Source organism: Oryctolagus cuniculus, chromosome 15, assembly GCF_051225735.1.
Source record: "Oryctolagus cuniculus isolate XC-2025 breed Fujian yellow rabbit chromosome 15, ASM5122573v1, whole genome shotgun sequence".
Taxonomy (NCBI): Eukaryota; Metazoa; Chordata; class Mammalia; order Lagomorpha; family Leporidae; genus Oryctolagus; species Oryctolagus cuniculus.
This window is the reverse complement of record NC_142881.1, coordinates 81,255,517-81,282,937: the sequence shown is the minus strand read 5'-3', so window position 1 is coordinate 81,282,937 and position 27,421 is coordinate 81,255,517. Positions and strand designations below refer to the sequence as shown.

Sequence of the window (27,421 nt, the reverse complement as noted above, 5' to 3'; positions counted from 1 at the left end):
AGGTCGTAAACCCTATTGTCGATGGGAACTCTAAAATAGGATTGCGCTGTTATCCCTAGGGTAACTTGTTCCATTGATCAAATTATTGGGGTCAATTTATGATTATAATTGCTTTGACTTGTTGGGTCTAGGCTAAAATCATTCGGAGGTTGATTTATACTCCGAGGTCACCCCAACCAAAATTTTTAACCCAGGGATTTCCTTGGTTAGGCTCATTGTAGAGTAGAATAAAGGAAGTGTTGGGTTAAATAATTAAAGCTCCATAGGGTCTTCTCGTCTTATTATTTTATCCCCGCCTCTTCACGGGGAGGTCAATTTCACTGATTGGAAGAAAGAGACAGTTTAACCCTCGTGTTGCCATTCATGCTAGTCCCCAATTAAGGAACAAGTGATTATGCTACCTTTGCACGGTCAGGATACCGCGGCCGTTGAACGTACGTCACTGGGCAGGCAGTGCCTCTAATACTAGTAATGCTAGAGGTGATGTTTTTGGTAAACAGGCAGGGTTAGGGTTTGCTGAGTTCCTTTTCCTTCTTTTAATCTTTCCTGTGCTGCACACCTGTGTTGGGTTAACAGTAAAAGTTAATAGAGCATCAATTTGTGAGTTTTTCTCTTATAATTTTTAACTATCAGTGGGCATCTGATCTGATATAAGCTTGTGCAAGGAGAATATTGTTCTTGTTACTCATATTAGCATTATTTCTTCTATAGATTTATGGATTAGTTCAGTTGAGATTTATAAGAGTTCATTTTGAATATTTTGATTAAGTTATTTTTGATTGTTGAGCTTTAACGCTTTCCTAATTAATGGCTGCTTTTAAGCCAGCTATGGATTGTAAAATGACTTACTCTTTATAAAAGGTTGTATCCTATTTCTAAAGAGCTGTCCCTCTTTAGACTAACATTTAGATTTTCATTAGGGTTGGATGTCCTTTTGGAAAATTTAAAGTTGAACTAAAATTCTGTCCTGGACAACTAGCTATCACCAGGCTTGGTTGGCTTTTCACCTCTATCTACAAGTCTTCCCACCATTTTGCTACATGGACGGGTTCATTCTTATAACTGCCCATAGATAGCTCATCTGGCTTCAGGGTTTTTAACTAAAATTCTTTTTGCTAAGGGTTTTCTAGCTAATTAATTATGCAAAAGATAAGAGTAGTAATCTCTGCTTTTTTGTGCTATTAATAGTTCTTTCATCTTTCCCTTACGGTACTTTCTCTATAGCGCCTGAATATAAATTTCTATCTCCTATACTTTAAATGTAAGGTAAATGGTTTGTTTAATGGATTATTTTAGTTTTGTGTAAGTTATATAGGGCTAGTGTTGGCTCAGAGTGGTCAGTAAATGAAATCTCTTGGGTGTAAGCCAAGTGCTTTGAGTTAAGCTACACTCTGAAATATCCAAGCCCACTTTCCAGTATGCTTACCTTGTTACGACTTATCTCCTCTTACACCTATTTATTTTGTAATTATGGATAATAAATGTTTAGTATTTGAGGAGAGCGATGGGCAGTGTGTGCATGCTTCATGGCCTGGTTCAATTAAGCTCTCTATTCTTAATTTACTACTAAATCCTCCTTTGGTTGAAAATGTAGCCCATTGCTTCCCACTCTATAGGCTACACCTTGACCTAACATTTTTATGGGAGTAATTAAGCTTACTTTTGTTCCTTTTTAGGGTTCGCTGAAGATGGTGGTGTAGAGGCTGAGTTGGCAAAGAGTGGTAAAGTTTATCGGGGTTTATCGATTATAGAACAGGCTCCTCTAGGTGGGTATAAAGCACCGCCAAGTCCTTTGAGTTTTAAGCTCTGGCTTGTAGTTCTCTGGTGAATAATTTTGTTATGGAATTATTGAGGTTTAGGGCTAAGCATAGTGAGGTATCTAATCCCAGTTTGGATCTTAGCTATCACGAGTTCGAAGGTTGTAAAATCACTTTCATTGATTATTTTCATTTACAACTATTACTTTTTACAGCTTAGTTGCTATTTGATTTTATTTTTGCTTATTTCTAATCACGCTTTACACTGGGTGTTTATTAATTCGGGTTAATCGTATGACCGTGGTGGCTGGCATGAAATTTACCATTCCTTAAAGTCAAACTTACATTCATTGCTAAATTTTTATCACTGCTGCCCTTGGGGGCGTGGTTAAGCAAGGCACTGTGAGCTACTGCTTGGTGTGCCTAATGCCTGCTCCTCTTGATCTGGGTTGATACTAAGGGCATTCTCACGGTATGAGGAGTCTTGCATGTGTAAATTTGCCACAAAACAATAAAAAGGCTGGGACCAAACCTTTATGTTCATGGAGCTAGAAAGCTCATCTAAGCATTTTCAGTGCTTTGCTTTACTGTTAAGCTACATTAACTTTTCACTTAGGCCTGGGTTAGAGGTATTTTTAGTTGAGACTCTAATTTTAGTCTTGACGGGCCTAGCCCATCAAAAGGGAAATAAAATGTAGAGTGCTATGTCAGTATTGTGAAGGTGCTTTTTAAATTGAAAAAAAAAAATTGAAATATCTAGTTCATTAAGCCTAAAAATTTTGTTAAAAATTTAATTGCTTTAATCGAGACTTTGGCTAGAGGTATTTTTAGTTGAGACTCTCAGTAATTTGCAGGGTTAAATAATTTAAGTGTTATGCGATGACTCTTGTTCTTTGGGTTTGGCAGGAATCGAAGTATGTATAACTGTATTATTGTTTTAGGGCAATGAATTTACTTAATGGTAAGGGGAGCATTGCAGGTATATTCAATTATGTAAGAACAACTCATGTATACGTGTACGTGCGTGTACGTGCGTAAGCGTACATGTACGTGTGTACACATGGGTGTGGTGAAATTTTCTTATGTCCATCAAGCATGGAAGGATAGACCCGGCTCATAATTATGAGGATGGAGGGTCTTCATTAGGTGCTCGTCTACAATAAGTGTCCCGGGTCAGGGCCCACCGCGGCCATGTTGAGTCCAAGCATACCCAAAAAATTAAAAATACCAAATGCATGACATCACAGTTATGTGTGAGCATGGGCTGATTAGTCATTACTCCATCGAGATTATCTTATTTAAGAGGAGCGTGTGGGCAATTTTAGGTTTAATGGCCCTAAAGTTAGAACCAGATGCCAGTTATAGTTTCATATTAGAAACCCCCAAGTTTTATGGGCCCGGAGCGAGAAGAGGGATCCTTGGTGGGCGGGTTGTTGGTTTCACGGAGGATGGTAGATCATGGGATTCCTAAGGGAAGGGGATAGTCATATGGATGAGAAATGATTTGACTAAGATGGTCTATGTCCAGTAATGGAATGGATGTGCTATGTTGATAATTCAATTGAAGTTGTTATGGATATTCGTGTTGAGAGTAATTGTATGTGCAGGTTGGAATGAATGTGGTATGTTCTGTTAAGCAGTATGTACAAGCTTATATGCATAGGGCAAGTAGGTTAATGTACGATGAAACATAGGATGTCCTATGTACTTTATGAACTTATGGTACTAATACATGCTAATGCGGAGGAGCACTAATGCACGAAATACATAGGAAGTAAGAAAGTTTTATTGATACTGACAAGGCACTTGAATTTTGTTCAAGTACTAGACAGAGGGTAGTTTAAGTAGAATATCAGCTTTGGGTGCTGATGGTGGGGCAGGAGCCTCTTCTCTGATGTCTCAGGGAGAACTATCTCCATTCCTGGCTTACAAGGCCAGAGTAATATTTATACTACTGGGACCTTCATTTGAGGATTTTGTTTTCGATTAGGCTTGCGAGGGGTATGAGGATAAGAATAGCGGAGAAGTAAAGAATGGATGCTACTTGGCTGATAGTAATAAATGGGTGTTCTACTTGTTGTCCTCCAATTCATGTAAGTGTGAGGAGGTCTGCGATGAGAACTCAGAACAGGATCTGGCTGATGGGTCGAAATATTATGCTGTGTTGTTTAGAAATGTGGAGTAGAAGAATAATAGCTAGGACTAGGATTGAAATGACTAGTGCTAGCACTCCTCTCAGTTTGTTTGGCATAGAGCGTAGGATGGCATAGGCAAATAAGAAATACCACTCAGGCTTAATGTGAGGAGGAGTGTTAAGGGGATTAGCAGGAGTATAGTTATCTGGATCTCCAAGTAAGTCAGGGGAGAATAGGGCTAGAAGAAGGAGAAGTAAAATTAGTATGAGAAATCCTTGGGCATCTTTAATTGTGTAATAAGGATGAAAGGGGATTTTGTCTGAGTTGGAGGGGATTCCTAACGGGTTGTTAGAGCTGGTTTTGTGAAAAAAGAGTAAGTGAATTATGACTAGGGCTGTGATAATAAATGGTAGAATCAAATGAAATGCGAAAAAGCAGGTGAGTTTGGCTTTGTCTGCTGAAAAGCCTCCTCAGATCCATTCAACTAAGGTTGTTCCGATATATGGGATTGCTGATAGGAGGTTAGTGATTACGGTTGCTCCCCAAAATGATATTTGTCCTCATGGGAGGACATAGTCTATGAATGCTGTTGCTATTTCTTAGAATAATAGAATAATGCCAATGTTTCAGGTCTCTAGGTATGTGTATGATCCATAGTAGATTCCGCGGCCTACGTGTATGTAGAGGCAAATAAAGAATATAGATGCTCCGTTAGCGTGGAGGTATCGGATAAGTCAGCCATAGTTAACATCTCGGCAAATATGGGTTACTGATGAGAATGCTGTTGTTGTGTCAGAGGTGTAGTGTATGGCTAAGAATAGGCCAGTGAAAATTTGAATTATAAGGCACAGGCCTAGTAGAGAGCCAAAGTTTCATCAGGCAGAGATGTTTGATGGAGCAGGAAGGTCAATTAGGGAGTGGTTAACAATTTTTAATAGGGGGTGGGTTTTGCGAATGTTGGTCATTAGGTTCTTATAGTTGAAAACAACGATGATTTTTCATGTCATTAGTCATGGTTCAAGTCCATGTAAGAACTATGACATACGTAGTGTTTTTATTAAGTGTAATGTTTGTGATGGGGTTTGTTGGGTTTTCTTCTAAGCCATCACCAATTTATGGAGGGCTTGGGTTGATTGTTAGTGGTGGAGTAGGCTGCAGAACTATTTTAAGTTTTGGTGGTTCATTTTTAGGCTTAATAATATTTTTGATTTATTTGGGAGGAATGTTGGTAGTTTTTGGGTATACTACTGCGATGGCAACTGAGGAGTATCCTGAGACTTGAGGATCGAATGTTATGATTTTGAGTATGTTAGTGTTGGGGGTGATGTTAGACGTAGGATTAATTATGTTTATGATGTTAAGTGATGGGGTTGAGATTGTGGTTGATTTTAAAAATATGGGGGATTGGGTGGTTTTTGAAGGGGACGAGGTAGGATTAATCCGGGAGGATTCTATAGGGGTAGCAGCATTGTATAGCTATAGGAGCTGATTAATGTTGTTGCTGGTTGATCTTTATTTGTTAGTATTTTTATTGTTATTGAGATTACTCACTGGGGTAAGGCTAAAATGAATAAGGCTAAGAGCAGAGAGATTAGGAAAGATAAAGAATAGAATTTGATGAGGCCTTTTTGTGTAGATAAGGAAGTTGATGTGGAAATTTGAATGCCTAAAATAGTTTTGGGGATTGCTTTTTCAGTTCATGACATATCTAAGAGTAGTGTGGCTACTGTGTTGGCTCGCTGAAAGATTAAGGTAGGGTATTAGGTGGTGTATTGTTGTAGGGAAAAATCCTAGTATGTTTGAGAAGTTGAATGAGGTAGATTGTGTGCTCATTTTTAGGTGAAGGCTTAGTTGATTAAGTTCTATGGCATATACCCTCGAATGGTAACAAATAAGGTGGCTATTTTTATATATAGGGGCATGGTTATTTGGGGGATATTATTTGGCTGAATGAGGTTGCAAATTAAAAATCCTTTGAAAATACTTCCTAATGGGAGGCATTTAATGGAGTTGATGAGTGAGGGGTTGTCTTCATTAATAATAATAAGGACTGGGTAGCAGGGTTGACCTAGAAGAGCAAAGAAGATAATTCGAGTGCTATAGACAGCTGTTAGGGATGTGGCAATAAGAGTGATGATAAGGGCTCAGGCGTTGGTATTAGACGTGTTTGCTGATTCAATAATTAGATCTTTTGAGTAAAAGCCTGTTAGGAATGGTATACCTGTGAGAGCTAAACTGCCAATTGTAAGAGCGGAAGATGTTAAAGGTAGTGTTTTGTACAGGCCTCCTGTTTTTTGGATGTCTTGTTCATCATTGAGGCTGTGAATAATTAGTGGGAGGATTGTAATGTTATTGTCTAAAATAAATATTTGTTGGAGTTCTCATGTGTTGAGGTTAATAGCAAATCAGGCTAAGGCTATAATAAAGCCAATATCTCCAATGCGGTTGTATAAGATTGCTTGTAAGGCTGCAGTATTGGCATCTGTTCGCCCGTGTCATCAGCCGATGAGGAGAAATGATATGATTCCCACTCCCTCCCATCCAATAAATAGCTGAAATATATTATTAGCGGTGACTAAAATTAGTATAGTAATAAGAAATATGAGTAGGTATTTAAAGAATTGGTTGATTTTAGGGTCTGAGTGTATATATCATATGGAAAATTCTATGATAGACCATGTAACAAATAGTGCAATTGGGGTGAATAGTATAGAGAAGTAATCTAATTTAAAGCTGGTTGTTAATTTTAAGGTGTGAATTGTTATTCAGTGTCAGTTGGATACTATTATTTCTTGATTTGTTTCAATAAAGATTAGTGTTGGGATAAGGCTAATGATAAATGTGTAGGATACCGAAGTTTTTACGTAAAAAAGATAGTATTATTAAAAATGTTAGTGAAAGAGGCCACAATAGGGAGGACTAAAATAATAATTGATACAGCTACAGAGGTGGAGAATAAGTTAATTACTTTTATTTGGAGTTGCACCAATTTTTTGGTTCCTAAGACCAACGGATTACTTCTATCCTTTAAAAGTTGAGAAAGCCATGGGGTTAGACATGGGAGCATGAATTAGCAGTTCTTGCAGACATTCTCGGTAGATAAGGAGGTGCAATCTCCTATTATTAGACTCACAATCTAATGTTTTTGTTAAACTATATTTACAGAATATTGGGCCTAAGATGATTTTTGGATTAATAGCTAAGAGGACAAGTGGGGCTAGGTGAAGAATTATCAAAGTATTTTCTCAAGTGAATGTTGGGGAAAGGTTGTTTCTATGATATGTAAATTTGCCTCTTTGAGTGGTTGATAAAATGTAGAGGGAGTAGAGTGCTGTAATTAGAACATTAGTCCCTATTAAAATAATACTGAGATTAAATCATGAAAAGGATGATGAGAAGCTCTCCTAATAAGTTGATGGTAGGTGGTAGGGCTAAGTTAGGCTGGCAAGTAATCATCATGCTGCTATTAGTGGCAGGATGGTTTGAAGCCCCCGGGCTAATAATATAGTTTGGCTATGAATGTTAGTTAGAATTAGCTAGGCAGAATAGTAGAGAGGAAGTAAGGCCGTGAGGGATTATTAGAGTAGTGGCTCCTATAAAACTTCATGGGGTTTGAATTAGAATTGTGACAATTACTAAGGCCATATGACTTACTGAGGAATAACCAATAAGTGATTATAAGTCTGTTTGTCGAAGATAGATGGAGCTGGTTATAATTATGCCTCTAAAGGGAAAGTATAAGGAATGGGTAGGTGGCCAGCGCCGCGGCTCAGTAGGCTAATCCTCCACCTTGTCAGCGCTGGCACACCGGGTTCTAGTCCCGGTTGGGGTGCCGGATTCTTTCCTTGTTGCCCCTCTTCCAGGCCAGCTCTCTGCTGTGGCCCTGGAAGTCAGTGGAGGATGGCCCAAGTGCTTGGGCCCTGCACCCCATGGGAGACCAGGAGAAGCACCTGGCTCCTGCCTTCGGATCAGCGTGGTGCGGCGGCCATTGGAGGGTGAACCAACGGCAAAAGGAAGACCTTTCTCTCTGTCTCTCTCACTATCCACTCTGCCTGTGGGGGTGAAAAAAAAACTTCCTGGTAAGTGACCAAAAAACAAAAATCTAAAAACAAAAAAAAAGCCCAGCACCACAACAGAAACCACACAGCCAACCAACCAACCAACTGAAAATAAGCCTCAAGAAAATGAGTCCAGATTCACATATGTACAAACTAAATATTTAGGTTTAATTAACAACATTCTAATCAGTTTGAATGCCACGTGGATATTTTTGGCTTTTGCTCTAAAATTCCTTTGCCCTACTATTGTGATCACCTCTTCTCTGAAGTGCTTATTGAAAATCAGGCTGTATGATATAAAAGTCTGGATTTTTAAAATCCTCTTAAATGTAGCTTGACTCACTAGATTTAAAATCCCATAGGTAAATAATAATAATCAAAATTTGAATTTTCGTTCACATTCTTGAATGTATGTGGTATGATGTGTTGTGATTATTCATCCATATCAAAAATGATATGTCTGACACCTGCTTTGCAGGCAAAATAATGGAAGCCTGATGCTGGTGGAAAGGCAGCTTTAGTCTGCTGAGAGAAAATGAACTCCACATCAGAATTCTGTAATACCTGCAGAGAAAGAAAGAATATATTTTTAGAGCTGTATAAAAAGGATGGAAGAAGAAGTTCCAATGACTAGCAAATATATGAAAAAAATGCTGAATATCACTAGCCATGATGGAAATGCAAATCAAAATCACAATGAGGGGCCTTCACTGTGGCACAGCAGGTTAAAGCCCTGGTCTGAAGCACCAGCATTCCATATGGGTGCCAGTTCTAGTCCCAGCTGCTCCTCTTCCAATCCAGCTCTCTGCTATGGCCTGGGATAGCAGTAGAGGATGGATCAAGTCCTTGGGCCCCTGCACCCACTTGGGAGATTCAGAGGTTCCTGGCTTCAGATTGGCGCAGCTCTGGCCATTGCCGCCATCTGGGGAGTGAACCAGCAGATGGAAGACCTCTCTCTCTGTCTCTACCTCTCTCTGTAACTCTGTCTGTCAAATAAATAAAATAAATCTTTTTTAAAAATCACAATGAAAGAAGCTCCTAGCTCCTGGCTTTGGATGGACTAAGCACAGGCCATTGCAGCTAACTGGGGAGTGAACCAGTGAGTGGATGGAAGACTCTCTCTCTCTGTCTCTTTCTGTCTGTCTGTCTCTCTCTCTCTCTCTCTCTCTCTCTGCCTCTCTGTAACTCTGCCTTTAAAAATAAATAAATTTTTTAAAAAAGAAAAAAAAAACCTTTAGAAAAGGAAAAGAAGACCTCTCTCTTCTCGCTCTGCTCCCTTTGCTGTGAGGCCTCTAGTGGTTGTGTGGTCTCCTCTCTGAAACACAAGGCAGCTTTGTTGACATCACTGATGATGCTTGTCAGCAGGGATCGGGCCACACTGCCAGACTGCTTTGTTAGTCATCTCAACTGTCCATGTCCATTGCAGCTGCTCTGGAACTCATAGGAAGATCTCAGTTTTTGCAAACTAATGGAAAAGAACCACTTGTGTAAGAGGGAGTTTGTTACAGGGTTTTCCGACAAGTTAATGCGTGGAAGTTACATCATTAGAACAAAAGAATGCCTTAATTCTATGTTGAAAAAGAAGAGTGTAAAGTGGTTTTCTGACAGTAGTCCTCTACTGTCCTTAGACTAGAGGAAGGTTTGTCCATCTTTAATATTAATGAATGTGTTAGCATTCTAATTGCATTTAGAATTCAAAGAGTAAAAGTCCTAGAAATTGCTAAGATGCTTTACTCAGTAAAGATGCCTAGAATACTTGGAAAATCAGAAAACTTAACTTTTTTTCAGTTGGTGTGAAATTTTTCATGTGATTTTTGCTTCTGTGCATTTATTAAAAATATTTATGCAAAATGTTTACACAGTGCCTGGCACTGGATAAATGTTGGCTCCTTTATGTCATGTGAAGCATAAAAATTGCATACATGAAGTTATTTCTTCAGTAATCTTTAAAAAGAGAATCTTTGCTTTCCCATTTCATGATTTTTTTTTCACCCTAATGCTTAAAGAAGCATTTCTCAAACTGTTCAGTAATTTTGATGTGATTGGACACTTTTATCTTAGTCCAGGTTTAATAGACAGCACAGTCAGTGCTCAATGTCAAAGTTATTTGGGAGGGTGGTTTTATTAATCAATTCAGTTAATGATTATATTCACAATCCTTAAAACTCTTGTGCTTTGATAGAAATAGTTTTTCCCCTATTTGAGCTGGGACTTACACAAAGAAATGAGGTAATAGGTATGCCAATTACTCTGATCATTTTATACACATTTATGCACTCATAGCAATGTCACACTGTACCCCAAAAATATGTATGATTACTACATGTCAGTTAAAAATAAAAATATATTAAATTTTAGAAGTAATTTTTTGTTTCTACAAAAAGAAAATGCTGTTGGAATCTGTAGTGGAATTTAGGAGTTGTCTCCAACAATAGTGAGCCTTTGAATCCATTGATATTGAGACTCACAGTTGTGAAGAAGAGGATAGCTCTCCATTTAATTCCTTCTGATTTCTTTCATATATATGCATGTGTATGTATAAATATATATACATATATATATATTGTTTGTACTTTGGATTATTAAAAATGGCAGCTTTTAAAAATTAATTTCCAGTAGTTCCTTGTCACAAAAATAGTTGATTTTTAAAATTCATTTGTTTATTTGAAAGGCAGAGTTTACAGAGAGATGGAGGGAAATGGGGAAGGTAGAGAGCTTCCACCAGTTCACTCCCCAAATGGCCACAACAGCTGGAGCTAGGCCAGTCTGAAGCCAGGAGTTGGGAGCTTCTTCCTGGTCTCCCATGTGGGTACAGGGGCCCAAGGACTTAGACCATCTTCCGCTGCTTTCCCAGGCACATTAGCAGGGAGCCGGATTGGAAGTGGAGCAGCCAGGACTCAAACCACCACCCATGTGTGACACCAGCATAGCAGGCGGAGGCTTTACCTGCTACACCACAATGCTCACCCCCAGTAGTTGATTTTTGTATATTGCTCTCATATCCTTTGACTTTCTTAATCTCATGTATTCTAGTAGTTTAAAATTCTTTTTGTTAATATAAAGAGAATAGATGTTATGTATTACATAGGTACAGTTCTAAGAAGGTAAACATACTTCCCTCCCTCCACTTTTCCCTCAATCAGTCCCCTCCTTCCTTTATTTTTTTCTTTAATCTTTGCAGATGCATGCTTTCAATCCACTCTGTAGTCATAGGCTTAATTCACACTAACCATAATATTCAACAAGTAAAAAATAGGAAGACCAGAGTTCTACAATAGTATAAACAAGGGCTAAAAGCAACAATCATATCACAAGATGTTTGTTTCATTCCTATAAATTTTTGATATTCTATATTAACAGCCACATATCAGAGAAAACATGATATTTGTCTTTTTCAGACTGGCTTAGTACACTAAGCATGATGGTTTCTAGTTGCATCCATTCTGTTGTGAAAGGCAGGATCTCATTCTTTTTTATGGCTGAGCACCATTTCATAGTGTACACACACACACACACACACATATATCACATTTTCTTTATCCAGTCATCAGTTGATGGATATCTGTATTGATTCTAGTAGTTTTATACTTTGGGATTATCTGCACCAAAAATTTTAGCATCTGAGTGAAAACAGTTTTCTTTGTTTTTTCCTATTTGTCTTTTATTTTTACTTGCCTTGCTGTTATGGTGACTAGAAACTCCAGTAACTACTGAATAGGAGTATCTTGTTCCTAGTCTTAGAGGTAGAATATTGTCTTTTACCATTAAATATGATGCTAGAGTAGTTTTTTTTTAGCTTTGTTATTTTAAGTTTAATTTCACTTTATTGGAGAGAGAGAGAGAGAGAGAGAGAGAGAGAGAGAGGTACCCATCTTCCATCTCCTAGTTTACTCCTCAAGTGCTCACAACAGTAGGAGTGGGTCAGACTGAAGCCAGGAGCGTGAAACTCAAGCTAAGTAAACTCAAGCTGAGTCTCTCATATGGGAGGCAGGAACCCGAGTACTTGAGCCATTATCTGTTTATTATCAATCATATTTATATCATGACTAGATGTTGAATTTTGTTAGGAACTTTATCAGTATCTATTGAGATAATTATGTTTTATTTCTTGATGTGGTAAATTATATTGCTTTTTGACCACTGAACGAGCCTTGCTTTTCTAGGATCAACCTCATTTGTTGAGGATGTTTCATTTTTATATATTGATGAAATTGAGTCTCAGATACATTTATTAAGGACTTTTGTATCTTTGTGAGGGATGTTAAGCTGTGGTCTTTTATATATTTGTTAAGATCAGGATAATGTTAGTCATTTGATTTAATTAATTTCTAATTTAATTGGGTTGATTTTTATTTTCTTTAAGAGAATGTATCAAACTGATACATGTTGATCCTTTAAATGTTGGAAGAACTTGCTGATAAAATATCTAAAGCCTTAGGTATTTGTTTCATGGGAAGTTTTAAATTATGGATTCATTTTCATTAGTAGTCAATAGGTTTGCTTAGGTCATCTACTTCATTTTTGAAGAGTTTGGAGAGTTTATGGTTATTAAGGAATTTCTCCATTTTATATAAGTTGTCAAATTTGTATACATGGAGCCATTAACAGTATTACTACCTTATTTACTCTTACCATCTTAAATGTCAGTAGTAATATTCCTGCTTTCATTCCTGATATATGTCTTGATTTGTACTTTCCATCTTTTTTTTTTTTTGACACTGAAACTACTGAAAACTATTTTTACACTGGAAGTTGTTGAAACATTCTGTATCTTTTTGCATCCAATTATATGGTATAATTCTAGCAATTCGCAGAAAAATAAACCTTCCATCTTTTTTTGCCTTTTGGCAGTTTTTCACAGGAATATTTATTAGTTTCATTGATTTCTCTATTTTTAATTAATTTCCACTGCATTGTTTTCTTTCTGTTTTTTCTAGCTTTACTTTGCACCAGTTACTGATTTGATTTTTGTTTCAATGGAAGCCATCTGTACCACAATTTTGCCTCTAAGCACTGTTGCATCCCACAAATTTTCAAACATGATGTCTTCATTTTCCTGCAGTTCAAAATATTTTCTTACTCACTTTGACATTTATCCATGGATAATTTAGAGCTGTTTACTTTTCAAATGGTTAGAGATTATCCTTCTGTTACTGATTTTTAGTTAACTTGCCTTATATTTGGAGAGCACATTTATTTTCTTTTTTTAAAAGTTTATTTGAAAAGCAGAGACAGAAAGAGAGACAGACAGACATACAGAGTTCTCCCATCTACTAGTTCACGCTCAGTTCTCCCATGTTGGGGGCAGGACCCAACCACTTGAACCAATCACCTGCTGCCTTTTAGGTTGTGCAAGAGTGAAAACCTGAAATTGAGGGTGGAGCCTGAACAAAAACTTACTTGCTCCGATATGGATATGGACATATATTTTTATTGGACAGGCAGAGACAGAGACAGAGATCATCCATCTACTGTTTGATTTCCCAAGTGACTGCAACCGCTGGTACTGGGTCAGGCCAGAACCAGAGAGCCAGGAGTCAGGAACTCAGTCCAGGTCTCCCATGTGGGTGCCAGGGGTCCAAGTACTTGAGCCAACACCTGCTGCCTCTTGGAGTGGGCATTTGCAGCAACTTGGAATTAGAAGCCAAGCTGGGACTTGAACCCAGGTACTCATCTATGGGATGCAGGTATTGTGTTCCGAGCAGTGTCTTAATTGCTGTGCCAAATGCCAGCCCCAGCATGCCCTTTTTCTGTTCTTTTAAATCGAGTTTCTTAAATCTGTAGGTTCATATCTTTTACCAAATTTGGGATAAGTTCAGTTTTATTTATTCAAATATCTTTTCTGCCCTACACCCTTCCTTCTGTGACTTTAATGACAAGAAAGTAAAATCTATTAATTGTCCCACAGATCCTTGAATGGACTATGTTAATTTCTTTTCATCAATCTTTTTTCTGTTTATCATTCAGATTGATTGGTTTCTGTTGATCTGTGGCCAAGTTAAACCTGTTATCTCAAATATTGGTATTTAGATTGATCTCGTATTTTTAAAAATTGTGGTTATTGAATCTTTCCAGTTCTAAAATTTCCATTTCATTCTGCTTTTTTTTGTTCGTTTGTTTTGACAGGCAGAGTGGACAGTGAGAGAGAGAGACAGAGAGAAATGTGGGGAGCAACTTGGACTAGACTAAGTTACTGGAATTAAGACTTATTCTATGCATCTGCTCTCCCACAATATGGCGCTGGGAGAGGAATAAACAGCTTCTATGCAGCTGCCTCCAGTTCAACCAATAAATAGCAGGACCTGCTCCTGATTGGAGGAGAGCAGCGTACTCGGCGTGAGGATAGCAGAGTTGGGATTGGTGGAAGAGGACTATAAAGGAGGAGAAAGACAACATGCATGGGGAACATCTAAGGGGAACATCTGGATAACATCTGAGCAGCCCCCAAGAGAGCCGGCCGGCGGTGTGCCACTCCCCTGTGGAAGTGGGGAAAGTGGCAGGGGGAGCCGCCCTTCCACGGAGGTGGAAGGATTGGCAGCCAACCCGGGAAGAACCAGCAGCAAACCCGGGAAGGGCCGAGCAGACAAAAGAACAGTGCAGGGTCCACGAAGAGGGGGAGCAACAGAGAAAGGTCTTCCTTTGCCATTGGTTCACCCTCCAATGGCTGCCGCAGCCGGTGCACTGTGGCTGGCGCACTGCGCTGATCTGAAGGCAGGAGCCAGGTGCTTCTCCTGGTCTCCCATGGGGTGCAGGGCCCAAGCACTTGGGCCATCCTCCACTGCACTCCCTGGCCACAGCAGAGAGCTGGCCTGGAAGAGGGGCAACCAGACAGAATCTGGCGCCCTGACAGGGACTAGAATCCAGTGTGCCGGTGCCACAGGCGGAGGATTAGCCTATTGAGCCGCGATGACAGCCTTCATTTTTCTTTAAATGTGCTTTTCCTTCATAAGACTCTCCCCCCCCCCTCAGGTGTTTGCCCTTACTTTTTGGAGATTTTTTGGTGCTCTCTCTTAAAATCTTTTCCTATTAACTAACTTCTGTGTCATTTTGCCATTGGTGTCTGCTGTGCGTGAATTGAGGTTTCTCCCTAGGTGTTGAGTAAGTTTGAATCATGTCTTAAACACTTGAACAGTGTTATGAGATTCTAGATCTTGTTTAAAACCTGTGGAGAATACTGAGTTTCAGACCGCTAGGTTTAACCAGCTGCCTTTGGATTGTGGTTTCAGTGGCACTTCTGCTTCCAAAGCCTTGCTGTGCCGTGCTGTTCAGATCTCTTTCGAGTGTGTTCCTGCCAGAGGCTGGTTTCCGACCTGGTCATTGGTCATCATTTATTTTTCAGTCTTTGCAGTGCTATTTAGCAGCAAGTAAGTGCTGCTCAGCTGTGGCCCCTGGAATCGCCATACAGGTTCATGGAATCACTTTCCTGAGTCCTGGTGGTTGACTGTCTTCCTGATATTTTCTGTTGTGTTGGGCCCCTTTTTTCTTTTCTTCTGCCTCTAAGACTGATTTTTCATTTTTCCTGTTCTGTTATATACTTCCTAAAACTAATGCAAAGCAGTGTAAGTGTTGTCCATGATTCTGTGGAGTTCCTGCTGTCCAGTGCCAGGTGTACCAGTCTTTTGCATTCATCTGAGAGGCAGAGAGGAAAAGAGAGGGGGAGAGAGAGAAAGTGAGAGAGTTTTTGTCTGTGTTGTTCCCCAACTGTCCACAATGGCCTAAGCTGGGGCCAAAGCTCAGAGTTGGTAATTCAGTCCCTGTCTCTCATGGGGGTGGCAGGAACTAATCAGTTGAGACATTACTGTTGCCTGCCCCAGAAGTTTGGTTATCAAACTCAGGTACTCAAATACGGGATGCAGGCATTTTAACTAATAGCATAACTGCTAGGCTGAGCGCATGCCCCAGATGTACCAGTCTTAACTGTAGACCCTGAAATGTCCATGCATGTGGTTTACGTGCTCACCAGTCAGTGTAGACGGAACATTTCCAGCTTCCTGGTAAGTTCCCTCATGTTCCCCCTCTCCCTGCATCAGCCGCTCTTCTGATTTCTAGCACCATGTCTGTTCTCAGACTTGACATAAACAGATCCTGAAAAGGGTGTTCTCATGTATCTAGTATTTTAGTCAAGGGATTTTGTGGCCCAGCCTGGTGTATTATTTAATATGACTGTTTCTGACTCTGTTACACTAAAAACACCTAAACCAAAGCAGATTCAATTTTTTACTTTATATTTTTCTTAACTGTGAAAGTCTTAAAATTCTTTGAAATTTTCCATATCCCTTTTCCCAGTCTAAAACATTCAGTGAGTGTCTCCCTCATTCACTTACACTGTGTCTGTTACTTATTCTCACAGGTTCATCTTCTCCCAACTTCCTTTTCCTTCTTCCACATTTCCTTCTGCCAGCACAGAGATGAAAAGGAGAGTAATAACTTCTTATATCCTATTTGTTCTTTGCCATGCTAGCATTTAGTTTGGGAAAATTCAGGTTGAACTGAGTGTCTGTAGTTAGGGTACTAATGGGGTGTTTTTCTCCCTTCTTTCTGACAGCATGATGGAAGTGGTTCATTACATGACATTCAACTATAATTGCCATCCAGTCCAGAACCAGAAGATGGTGATCAAATATGTAAGGTAATCAGGCTAAATATTTCAAATGTTTTGAATATTAAAATAATAAAGCTATAACAATGAAAGTGTTTAATAATAAGGATGTTGAAAATTTAGAGATTTACTTTCTGGAGTATTTCAAGTGTACATATAAAAACTTAGGGATTTGCATTTTTTAAAAGATGTATTTATTTATTTAAAAGGCAGAGTTAGAGAGGGGGAGAGCAAGACTTCCATCTCCTGGTTCACTCCCCAAATGGCCTCTTTAGCCAGGACTGGACTAGGAGCTTCATCCAGGTCTCCCATGTGAGTGGGAATGGCCCAAGTACTTGCACTGTTTTTACTGCCTTCCCAGGTGTATTAGGGAGCTGGATCAGAAGTACAGCAGCCAGGACTTGAACCTGCTCCCATAGGGGGATGCCAGTACTACAGGCAGTGCTGTTAACCTGATGTACTACAGCACCAGCCCTGAAATTTGCTTTCTTGAGACTTGCCCTTAACTTTTGCTACTTTGTTAAGTTAAAATCCCTGTGTTGTCTAATTTGAATTTGTCCGTTGGATAATTAGTATTGATTCAGAATCCTTTTCCAAAAATCATCACTTTTTACAATTTTTACATACAGCTTCCAAGAAAAATTAAAGTGGCAATTAAGTTTCACTGCGTATCTCATTTATCACAATGTTGAAAGATACTAGAAAATACTAAAAATTAGATTAACTTTATTAGGCTCATGTTTTCCCTGTGTTTCTTATGTAGATTTCTCCTGCCTTTGAATATTAAGTTTATAACTTTATTTCATTCCTCTGTAATTTTTACTGTCATGATTTCACATGTGACATATATACCTGATAACATATAAATTTTCTTTCTTTCTTACTTGGTGATCCATCTGCCCACTAGACATTCCTACACTATCTGCAGCTACCTCCAACAATGTATTTAAAACTCACACATATTCCTCTTTGAACATCTGTGTCCTTCTGTACTCGCCATTTCTTTTGGTGGCACAGTTTTTCACCGTGTCCCTAAAGTAGTAAATAGGAGTGTCTTGACTGCTCCTCTGTGCCTTTCTCTCTCATGCCGTGAATTGTCAAAATCTCCACACTTTGATTTCCCCACTTCCATCTCTGTTATCACTCTTTTCAGTTAGATTCCTTCTGTCATCTGGAATAATAGAGTATTTTGATGACACGTTCCTAGCCCAGTTTTGTTGCTTTTGTTGTCAAATTTGTTCTCCAAATGCTGTCAGTGCTGTCTGAAATGTAAATCTACCACTCCCTGGCTAAGTCTGTGCCCCATCGTTATAGCCCTCTGTGCTGTGTGGCCCTTGCCTGGTTCACAAACCTACTTGTGCCTCACTCGTCACCAGCCTTTGTGTGACCACATCACTGCTTCTATTTCCCCAGATGTGCTCTGCTTGTCTTCCCCTCTGTATTTTTGTAGAGCATTCAGAATCCCTTCCTGCTGCGTCCTCAGAACCTTCTGCTCATTCCTTTAAGACCCCACTGGAGTCACGCATTTCCTGACATGTCCTCCCCTGCCCATCTTTATGTATAGTCTTACAGCAGTGCCTGCATGTAGTAAGTGCTGCGTAAATTTTGTCTATTAATATTCTTACCACATTGTATTTTGATCTCATATTTTGAGTCCATTTCTGTAACGTGGGTAGAATCCACAACTATAGGAATGTTGGCTATGTAGTGTTCCATCAGTTTGCTCTATTGGGTTTCACTTGTTCCCTTATGGGACAGTTGTAAACTTGTAAACTTTCAGGTAGTATCTTGTTGATCTTTTCACACTTAGAATCATTTCTTCAGCATAGATTCCTAGAAGTGGAGTAACCGAATCAGAATTGCAGATATTTTTGTGATTTTATACATATAGGCATATGTTTGTCTAGAAAGGTTGGTTGCTTTGTCTATTGAGTTGCTACATTTTTTCTCTAATCTTCTTAATCACAATGATAACCCCCCTCCAATTTAATATCTGTAAAATAAGTGCTTCCAGTATTTTGTTTTTCTAAAACAAGTCAAATAGAGCATTTTTCAGATTACATGTGTTTGTGAGAACTATTTGTTGGAATCTTGACAGTGATCTTAGGTGTTTGAGCTAGCTTCTGGTAGAATTGCGATATAAAACTTTTGTCATGTTTGCATAGGTTTCACAAGGCTTTAATCAGAAAATTAATTGTATAGATGATGAAAGTTTTATATAAGAAATACATTTATGATTTCTTAGTAAGTTTGCTACAGAATTTAAACATATTCTAGATAAATCCTTGAAAATGGGTCTTTTATGATCTGTAATCCATCTTTTGTCTAATTTATGAATTTTTAGAATTCTTAAACTCTTTCAGGTCTTTTTTTTTAGTGATATAAAAGCTGTCTTTCCCAATTATACTGTCCATAACATTTTAAAATATTTTATGACATGTTAACACCTTTGTAGGATGTCTGTTTCTGATCTTTTGTTTAGAGACTGCATTTTTTGAGGTTATTCCCTGTGTGTCTGGAGAAGATGACATAACTTTGCTTAGTAACTACACCATTGCCATTATTTGCTTGCATGTTTCTCTGCCTGGAAAGATGTGGTGTATCATCTATATATAAAAAATCTAATCCCTTGCTTAAACTACTTCCTATTCTGAATAAGTGAAGAGAAGTTCTGGATAAGTGAAGAGAAGTACTCAAAATGGGCTGCCTGTAGGGTAATGATACTTCACACTTGTAAAGGTGACCAGATTCCTGTTTAGCTTGACATAGGTTTCCATTTCACAGTATTGGGCATTTCTCGTTGATGAACTTGACAGACTATTTTTTTCTCTTTGACTCAGGCAGCGCTGTTCAGGAAAGTGGTTCATGGTCAACTCATCACGTTTATTACTCTTCAGGCATATTTATCTCTTTGCTGATTGCTGAACCAGCCATGAAATTCTACTGTGTCTTTAATTATACTATTTCCTCTGTCTGTTGTGCCCTTCATTTTCTCTGAGAGACATCCTTTGAAATGTTAGCTAAAGTTACAGTTCTGTATGTGACAGATTGATTCTATGACCAGGATCCCAGTTTCCTCATGTGTAAAAGGAGATAATGGTGTATACCTCAAGTGACACAGTTAAGATCAAGTGCCTAAATACTTTCAAGTGCATAGTTTCTAACACCCAATAATTACTGAGTGAATGTTAGCCTTTACTTCTGTTGCTGTTCATCGTTTACATGTCAGACTCCATTAGACCATTAAATGATGATTTTGTTTTATTCTTTCTTTAGATTTATTTATTTGAAAGGCAGAGTTACAGAGAGAGAGAGAGGGAGAGACAGAGATAGAGAACTTCATCAGATGGCTCACTCTCCAGATGGCTGCAATGGCTGGAACTGGGCCAGGCTGAACTCAGAAGCCTGGAACTCCATCCAGGTCTTCTGTATGGTGCAAGGGCCCAAGGACTTGGTCCTTCCTCTGCTGTTTTCCTGGGCACATCATCGGGGAGCTGGATTGGAAGTGAAGCAGCGGAACTTGAACCAGCACCCATGTGGGATGCTGGCATCGCAGGGAGTGGCTTAAAACACTATACCACAACACCGGCCTCCTATGACATTCTTTTTAATAAAAGATTTTTCCCCTTAAATGAACAAATAGATCATTTTCTAGTCTTTGTCATTGATGTAGTGCTCTTTAATAAGGTATTTTAAATGCCTTATCTTAAATTTTTTTAATATTTCAGAATGAAGATTAATTAAATGAAATTAAACAACTTAAAGAAGAAAGAAAGAAAAAAGATGAAAAAATCCAACTATTAGAACATCAGCTTGTAAGTATGATAGTGTAATATATAAAATGGAGACTTTTCAAACTGGGAAATACATCCTTTTCATAAGACTGTGATCCAGAATTCAAGTTTGACTTTATTTTTGGCTCTCATACTTTCACTATTGCATTATTTGTAGATTATATGCATTCTAACAAAAGTATGTGCTGTAACCTTCATTCTAAATATTAAGTGTTCAGTGTTAAAAATTCTTTGTTGTTCCATTTTCAGTGGCATCTGTTTTGGGGATTTATAAATTTACCAAATATGTTCATTTACTAATACAGGGTAGACGACTTTGCTTTAGAGATAAGGTTAAAGAAACAAATCCTGGGAAGTTGAGAACAGGACATTTCCTTTCTCTGTGAGCAAAATGAGACTGAGTATTCAGGCTTAGGCATCGGGATAGCTATCAAATATTTATTCCCTGTGGGTGATGTTGAGTGATCCCTTAGAGTTTGTCTGAATCTTTGAACAATATTCAATGTTAATCCCATGTAAAAACAGTATATATACTGTCTTGAATTTAATTTAGTTTAGCTTGCAATAATTTAAAAAGCTAGGATAAAAAGAACGTAAATCAGAAAAATCATAACCATCAAGAAGATCTTTATTAGTCATCAAAAAATATCTTGGAACAATGAAACAATTCAGCCATATGAGGGGTTAATCTCACTTAGAACATAAAGTATATATGATACTCCCCTCTGAGCTGCTGAGGCCATGTAGTTATTTCAGCTATTATGATTAAGAATACAAAGAAAATGTGTGAGTCCAAGTGAAGAACATCTAATATTTCAGATTGAAGTCCTACCGATACAGAATTAAAAAGGGGAATAATAAGACCTAATGTTTATGTCTCAGTGGTAAAGACAAGGGAGCAGGTGTTTAGCCTAGCAGTTAAGACTCCTGCATCTTACACTGGAACACCATGATTCAATTCTGGACTTAGTTTCCTGTCAGTATATACCATGCGAGGCAGCAGAGATGGCTCAGTTAGGGTCCTGCCTCCTGTGTGGAAGACCCTCATTGTGTTCCCAGCTCCCAGATGTGGGTCCAGTCCATCCCCAGCCATTGCACACATTTGGGGAGTGAACCAGTAGATGGAAGCTTCCTCTATGTGTCCATTTTTCTATGTCTCTCTGCATCTCAAAAACAAAACAAAAAGCTATAAACTAAGAAATAATCCAGTTTTTAGGGAGAAAGTAAATATGTAAATTAGGAAATTAAGTTAGCTTCAACTTTTGCAAAAAATGTATTACAGAGCACAAGAAATTGTTAGGTCTAGTACACTTCAAAAACAGGTCATAATCCTCGTAATTAATTTCCAGATAGTTTTATCTATAAACAAAAGTACATTTTCAGTCCTTTAACATCTTAAAAAGTATGCCACATAGTTATCTGTCTAAAAATTACTTAATGCATTGCAAATACTTGAGAGAGAAATTGGAAAATAACTCAAGAATAGGTAGCAAAAATTTAAATGAATAAGTGGTGTAATGAAATCGTCTTTAGAGAAATTAAGTTGGCTAAACCTCTGAACCATTGATTGGAGAAAATTTACTGCTCATTATTTTATCTGATGCAATTATATATCATTTGAATGTTGGAATTTAGAAATCTTTTAAGTTCTGAAATTAAAATAATTTTTACTTAAAAAATTTGAGTTGCTATTTTTGAGAATATATTTAGACTAAATTGTAAAAGTTTAAGGTAGCAGATAAGGAATAAACTGAAGGAAGTCAGAAGTATTGAATGTTTTATCATCTACAAATGAACCCTTAGACATTCTTTTTAAAATTATAGTTAGATAAATTGTAATAAACCTTGTGACATAGTTTTTTCTTTTAAAGATTTATTAATTTATTTGAATGGCAGAGTTACAGAAAAGGGAGCAGGGAAAGAGAGAGAGAGAGAGAGAGAGAGAGAGAGAGAGAGAATCTTCCATCCACTTGTTCACTCCCTAAATGGCTGCAACAGCCAGTGCTGCTCTATGCTGAAGCCAAGCCAGTTGCCAGGAACTTCATCTAGTTCTCCCATGTGGGTGCATGGGCCCAAGCACTTGGACCATCTTTCCAGGCATATTCCCAGGCATATCCCAGGGAGCTGGATAGGAAGTAGAGCAGTCAGGACAAGAACTGGTATTCACATGGGATGCCAGCATTGCACACAGAAGCTTTACCCCTTACACCACAACACTGGACCCTGTGACATGCTTTAAAGTAACTACTAGTAGGTTGAAAGACTCTGTCTTGGAGGATACATGAAAAATTAGAGAAAACAGAAAAATGAGCTCATTTAAATAAACTGAAGGGGAATTGTGGCCTCACATGCACAGCAAACTTTGTGAAACTTGGCAGTTCCTGTTCTTGATTCTAGAGACTAATGTTGGTACAGTTTGTCTCCATAGATTTACAGGGCTGGAGAGGATTTACTGCTAGTCATTAACAGCAGTGACGTGCTGAAGCAGACGTCTGATTAAATGAGTTTTAAGGAGAAACATGTCCTTTTTGCAGTAGGGCATTGGAAGTCATTCAGGAAGATTATAAAGGTATAATGTTTACCTCTGAAACTCTAGAAAATCACTTGTTCAAATCAGAAGAATTTAAAAGTTATAAACTATTGAAAGTAGAGATTTGTAATAGCATTTTTTTTTTATTTTTTGACAGAGTGGACAGTGAGAGAGAGAGAGACAGAGAGAAAGGTTTACCTTCGCTGTTGGTTCACCCTCCAATGGCTGCCGTAGCCAGCACTGCAGCCGGTGCACTGCGCTGATCCAATGGCAGGAGCCAGGTACTTATCCTGGTCTCCCTTGGGGTGCAGGGCCCAAGCACTTGGGCCATCCTCCACTGCACTCCCTGGCCACAGCAGGGAGCTGGCCTGGAAGAGGGGCAACCGGGACAGAATCCGGCGCCCCGACTGGGGCTAGAACCCGGTGTGCCGGCGCCACAAGGTGGAGGATTAGCCTAGTGAGCCACGGCATTGGCCGAAATGTAATAGCATTTTCACATGATCAAAAATAAAATTGCCCTTCTATTTAAAATTTCTTTCTTTACATCTTTAGGTTACATTTTGTAAATGGGGGAAAAGGCACAAGAAAAGCCATTAATAGGAGTCAGATTACATTTCTTATCTCTAATATTAATTTTTTAATGACTTTGGCAAATTCTGTTACCTCTTTAGTGCTTTATCCAGAATGCAAAGGTTTTCTTGATGATTTCAAAGTTTTCTCCTTCCAGTTCTATACTTCTATGCTTTCTTGTCATTTATAAGGTATACATTCTTTTTTTAAACTTTTATTTAATAAATATAAATTTCAAAAGTACAACCTTTGAATTTTTCCCCCCATAACCTCCCTCCCACCCGCAACCATCCTATTTCCCACTCCCTCTCCCTCTCCCACCCCATTCTTCATCAAGATCAACTTGGTATATACTAAGTAAACATTTCAACAGTTTGCACCCACACAGGTACACAAAGTATAAAGTACTGTTTGACTAGTAATTTTACCATTAATTTGTTTAGTACAACACATTAAGGACAGAGATCCTACATGGGGAGCAAATGTACAGTGACTCCCGTTGCTGATTTAACAATTGACACTCTTATTTACAATGTCTGTAATCACCCGAAGCTCTTGTCATGAGCTGCCAAAGCTATGGAAGCCTCTTGAGTTCACAAACTCCAACCTTATTTAGACAAGGCCATAATCAATGTGGAAGTTCTTTCCTCTCTTCAGAGAAAGGTACCTCCTTCTTTGATGGCCCATTGAGTAGTCTTGGTGGGAAAGGTATACATTCAACTGTAACCTATGTTTGCATGCAAACTTTTGGAAAAATAAAATGACAGTATAAAGTGTTGAATTCATGTTTACGTGATGCAAGCTGATATAAAATTATATTACAATGCTCTGAGAATTTAACTGAAAGGTAGAGAGGTTTGACTATTCAAATCTTATTCCAAAATGCTAAGGATTCTTGTTATTTTCTCCTCAGAACACTAATTAAATAATAATTTAGATGTATTTGTACATTGAAACCAGCATAATTTTGTGAAATTACTAGTGTATAATTTTAATTATGGAGTCATAGAAAGTGAAACTCAGGTTAAATAGGCTAGAAGTATCTTTGAAAACCCATGCTAGACTTTGGTTCGAATCTTGCTTTTGAAACATAGCTGTGTTCTCTTAAGGAAGGTATATAATCTCTCTTGAGCCTTTCCTGTAAATGGAAATAATAAAAATACTGATGCTAGAGGGTTGTGGGAGTTAAATGAACCATGGCCTAATGCCTGGCCCAGGGGTGTGGGATAATTACTAACTCTTATTTAATGGCTTGTTCCAAATGACCCAGCATAAATCAATGCATGTCTTAGAATGTTTTAAATCCCTAACTAAAAGTGACTTAAGGTACAAGAACATTTGTAAACTAAAATAACAAGAAAGTGTATAGGTCCCATCCATTTCCATGGTTACTTATTGGTCATTTGGTTAATGGTTGAAGTTCTAGATTGGCTTTTCTAGAATCCTTGTGGCTTTCTCTTCCTTTGTAGAAAGTCTTTTTAGCTGTAGGTGTCATATTCTCACAGGGTAATACCCAAAGGTGGGTGCAGAACCCATTTTCCCTAGTAGATCTGTTTAATACTTGTGTTCAAAATGGACATACTATTTCTCAGAAATCCCTCAGACTTTCCTCCTGTTTTATTAGCTACATTTGAGTTCCTTATCCCTTCCTAAGCATACATTGGTTCAGAGTAATCAAGATCTATTTCCTTGGAACAAGAGGAAAAATGTACTTCCTCAAAGAATATCATGTGAATACAATCTGTCAGCTATTACAGAAAGCAGGTGGAGAAGGAGTGATTTGGGCAGTTGGTTTACATCTATTGAAGTGTTACTAAAAACTAGGTTTTTCCAATTATGGAAGATTCAAATGTCTAGTATAACTCAAATATTACTCTCCACATGTTAGCAAAAAGGATATTATCTCTGGAATTGTCATAATCAGGATGCAATAAGTCATGAACCTGCATTCTGATTCGTGTTTTATACTTCTTCTCCTCTTTACATACCTCCCCTATATGTTACAAATTAAGTCCTAATACAATGAATTCCAAGAGACTTAGTTGACTTGCATTTGTAGTAGTGAGTTTGGTTTCAGCTTAAGATGGAAACTGTGTAATGTAGAGATTTTTGTTTATAATTGGATTTTATTTTCCATAGGAGATTGGAATAATCTGAGTACAATTGCGAAAATTTTTAATATTGGTAAATACTTTAAAAATAGGAATGTGTAATTTCAACTTGATGTAGTAATCAAGGATTGCTTAGGTTTTTCTATGAGAAAGTATATTTACCTTCAGTGGGGTTGCCTAACAAATAATTTGGTTACATTTCAGCTTTACATAACAGTGAATTCTCATTTTCCATCTTTTCATTGTATTTGATGATGATTTGAAAGCACCAAAGTTTACACAGTATGTACACTGTGTGTTGTATAACTGAGTATACTTTGAGAGGCATCACATATAGAGAATTCATTTGAGAATTGAGAGGGACAGATGGTCTTGTGGTCTTGTCAAAGGGTAGAGATGCTTCAAAAAATTATTGTCCAGTAAAGAGAACACATCATTTTTTTTGACAGGCAGACTGGACAATGAGATAGAGACAGAGGGAAAGGTCTTCCTTTTCCGTTGGTTCATCCCTCAATGGCCGCTGCAGCTGGTGTGCTGCGCTGATCCAAAGCGAGGAGCCAGGTGCTTATCCTGGTCTCCCATGCGGGTGCAGGGCCTTCCCGGGCTACAGCAGAGAGCTGGACAGGAAGAGGAGCAACTGGGACAGAACCAGCACCCCGACTGGGACTAGAACCCAGTGTGCCAGCACCACAGGCTGAGGATTAACCTATTGAGCTGCAGCGCTGGCCAAGAGAACACATCATTAAAGAGACTTGGCAACATTGCACATATAAATAGGTAGTCTGACTTATGGATTGGTGGTATTTAGTAGCAAGTAGATTCCCATCAAAAATGCATTCAAGGAGAGTGTACAATAATGACTACATAGCAATATAATCATTTAGAAAACTATAAAATTTGCATTTGTATTCTTTATATACTGTGTATCACTATATATTTATATATACACATAATACTGTATATATTTTTAGCACATAAGTACACACTGTGTGAATTTTATATAATATGCTTTTAAACAATTTAAGAGATTGCCGAGGGTAGTTGGACTGTTTGAAATTCTGCTCTCACTGGCTGACTCAAATCCAGTCCCTGAATAAGATGAGAGACTACTGAGTAAAGACTGATATTTGCTATAAAAGTTAAGAACCATTTTGTAATGTGTAACTTTTTTCTTGGTTTGTTTTTTTTTTACCCCCTAAGAGAGCCCCTAATGACTTTGTGTGTGTATGCAGAATGAAACCAATGTAAAAATGTGTGTTTTTGTTCAGGCAACTCGGTGTAACTGCCACCAAAAATCTAAAGATTTTTTGCACTTACGCTGACAAATACACCCAGACTCCCTGGAGAAGAATTCCTGTGAGTAACAAATGCTCTCACCCTCCTCTCCTGTCATTTGCTATTGATGTTTTGTTTGCTCTTACTCTTAATCACTAATAATTTTGAATCTGCTTATTGCTTTTAGTTTTGTTCTTAGGCAAGTTGTTGTTTTTCTAGTCTCTTAGATGTGAATATGCTGCTTTCTAAAGCTTCACTTGTATGTCCTGCACAAGTGAATGTGCCTTTAATAACTTCCATTCTTCACACTGTAGCTCATTTTATTTGAATGTCTTCTCTCCTGTCATTGCGTGTATCTATGAGAGTAATATTTGTAGAAGCCCTACAATAAACAGAAGTCCCATATGCAGCTGTTGCACCTCAACAACATGCCACATTTTAAAAATATATTATGTTAAACTTGTTGAAGTGAAATGGACACTATGAGAAACAGTGACTTGATCAGCTCTTGTCCTGACGGCTGATGTACAATGTAATACTTTATCCATTTTAGTATTTTTTTTTTGTTCTAGTACCATTGGTTGAACTCTGT

General features: G+C 38.2%; 1 long non-coding RNA gene across 3 annotated transcripts; it reads left to right on the top strand.

Annotated features, from left to right (window-relative positions):
- Window positions 1-27,250, top strand: LOC149122107 (uncharacterized). 3 transcript variants are annotated; one of them, XR_016221097.1, is made up of 5 exons: window positions 1-600; window positions 1,677-1,766; window positions 16,496-16,579; window positions 20,278-20,364; window positions 26,823-27,250. It is a non-coding gene; the product is annotated as an uncharacterized LOC149122107 (long non-coding RNA). The 3 variants fall into 3 exon arrangements; XR_016221098.1 differs by lacking the exon at window positions 1-600 and having other exon boundaries at window positions 1,179-1,721; XR_016221096.1 differs by lacking the exon at window positions 1-600 and having other exon boundaries at window positions 1,179-1,766.
- The last annotated feature ends 171 nt before the right edge of the window (window positions 27,251-27,421 follow it).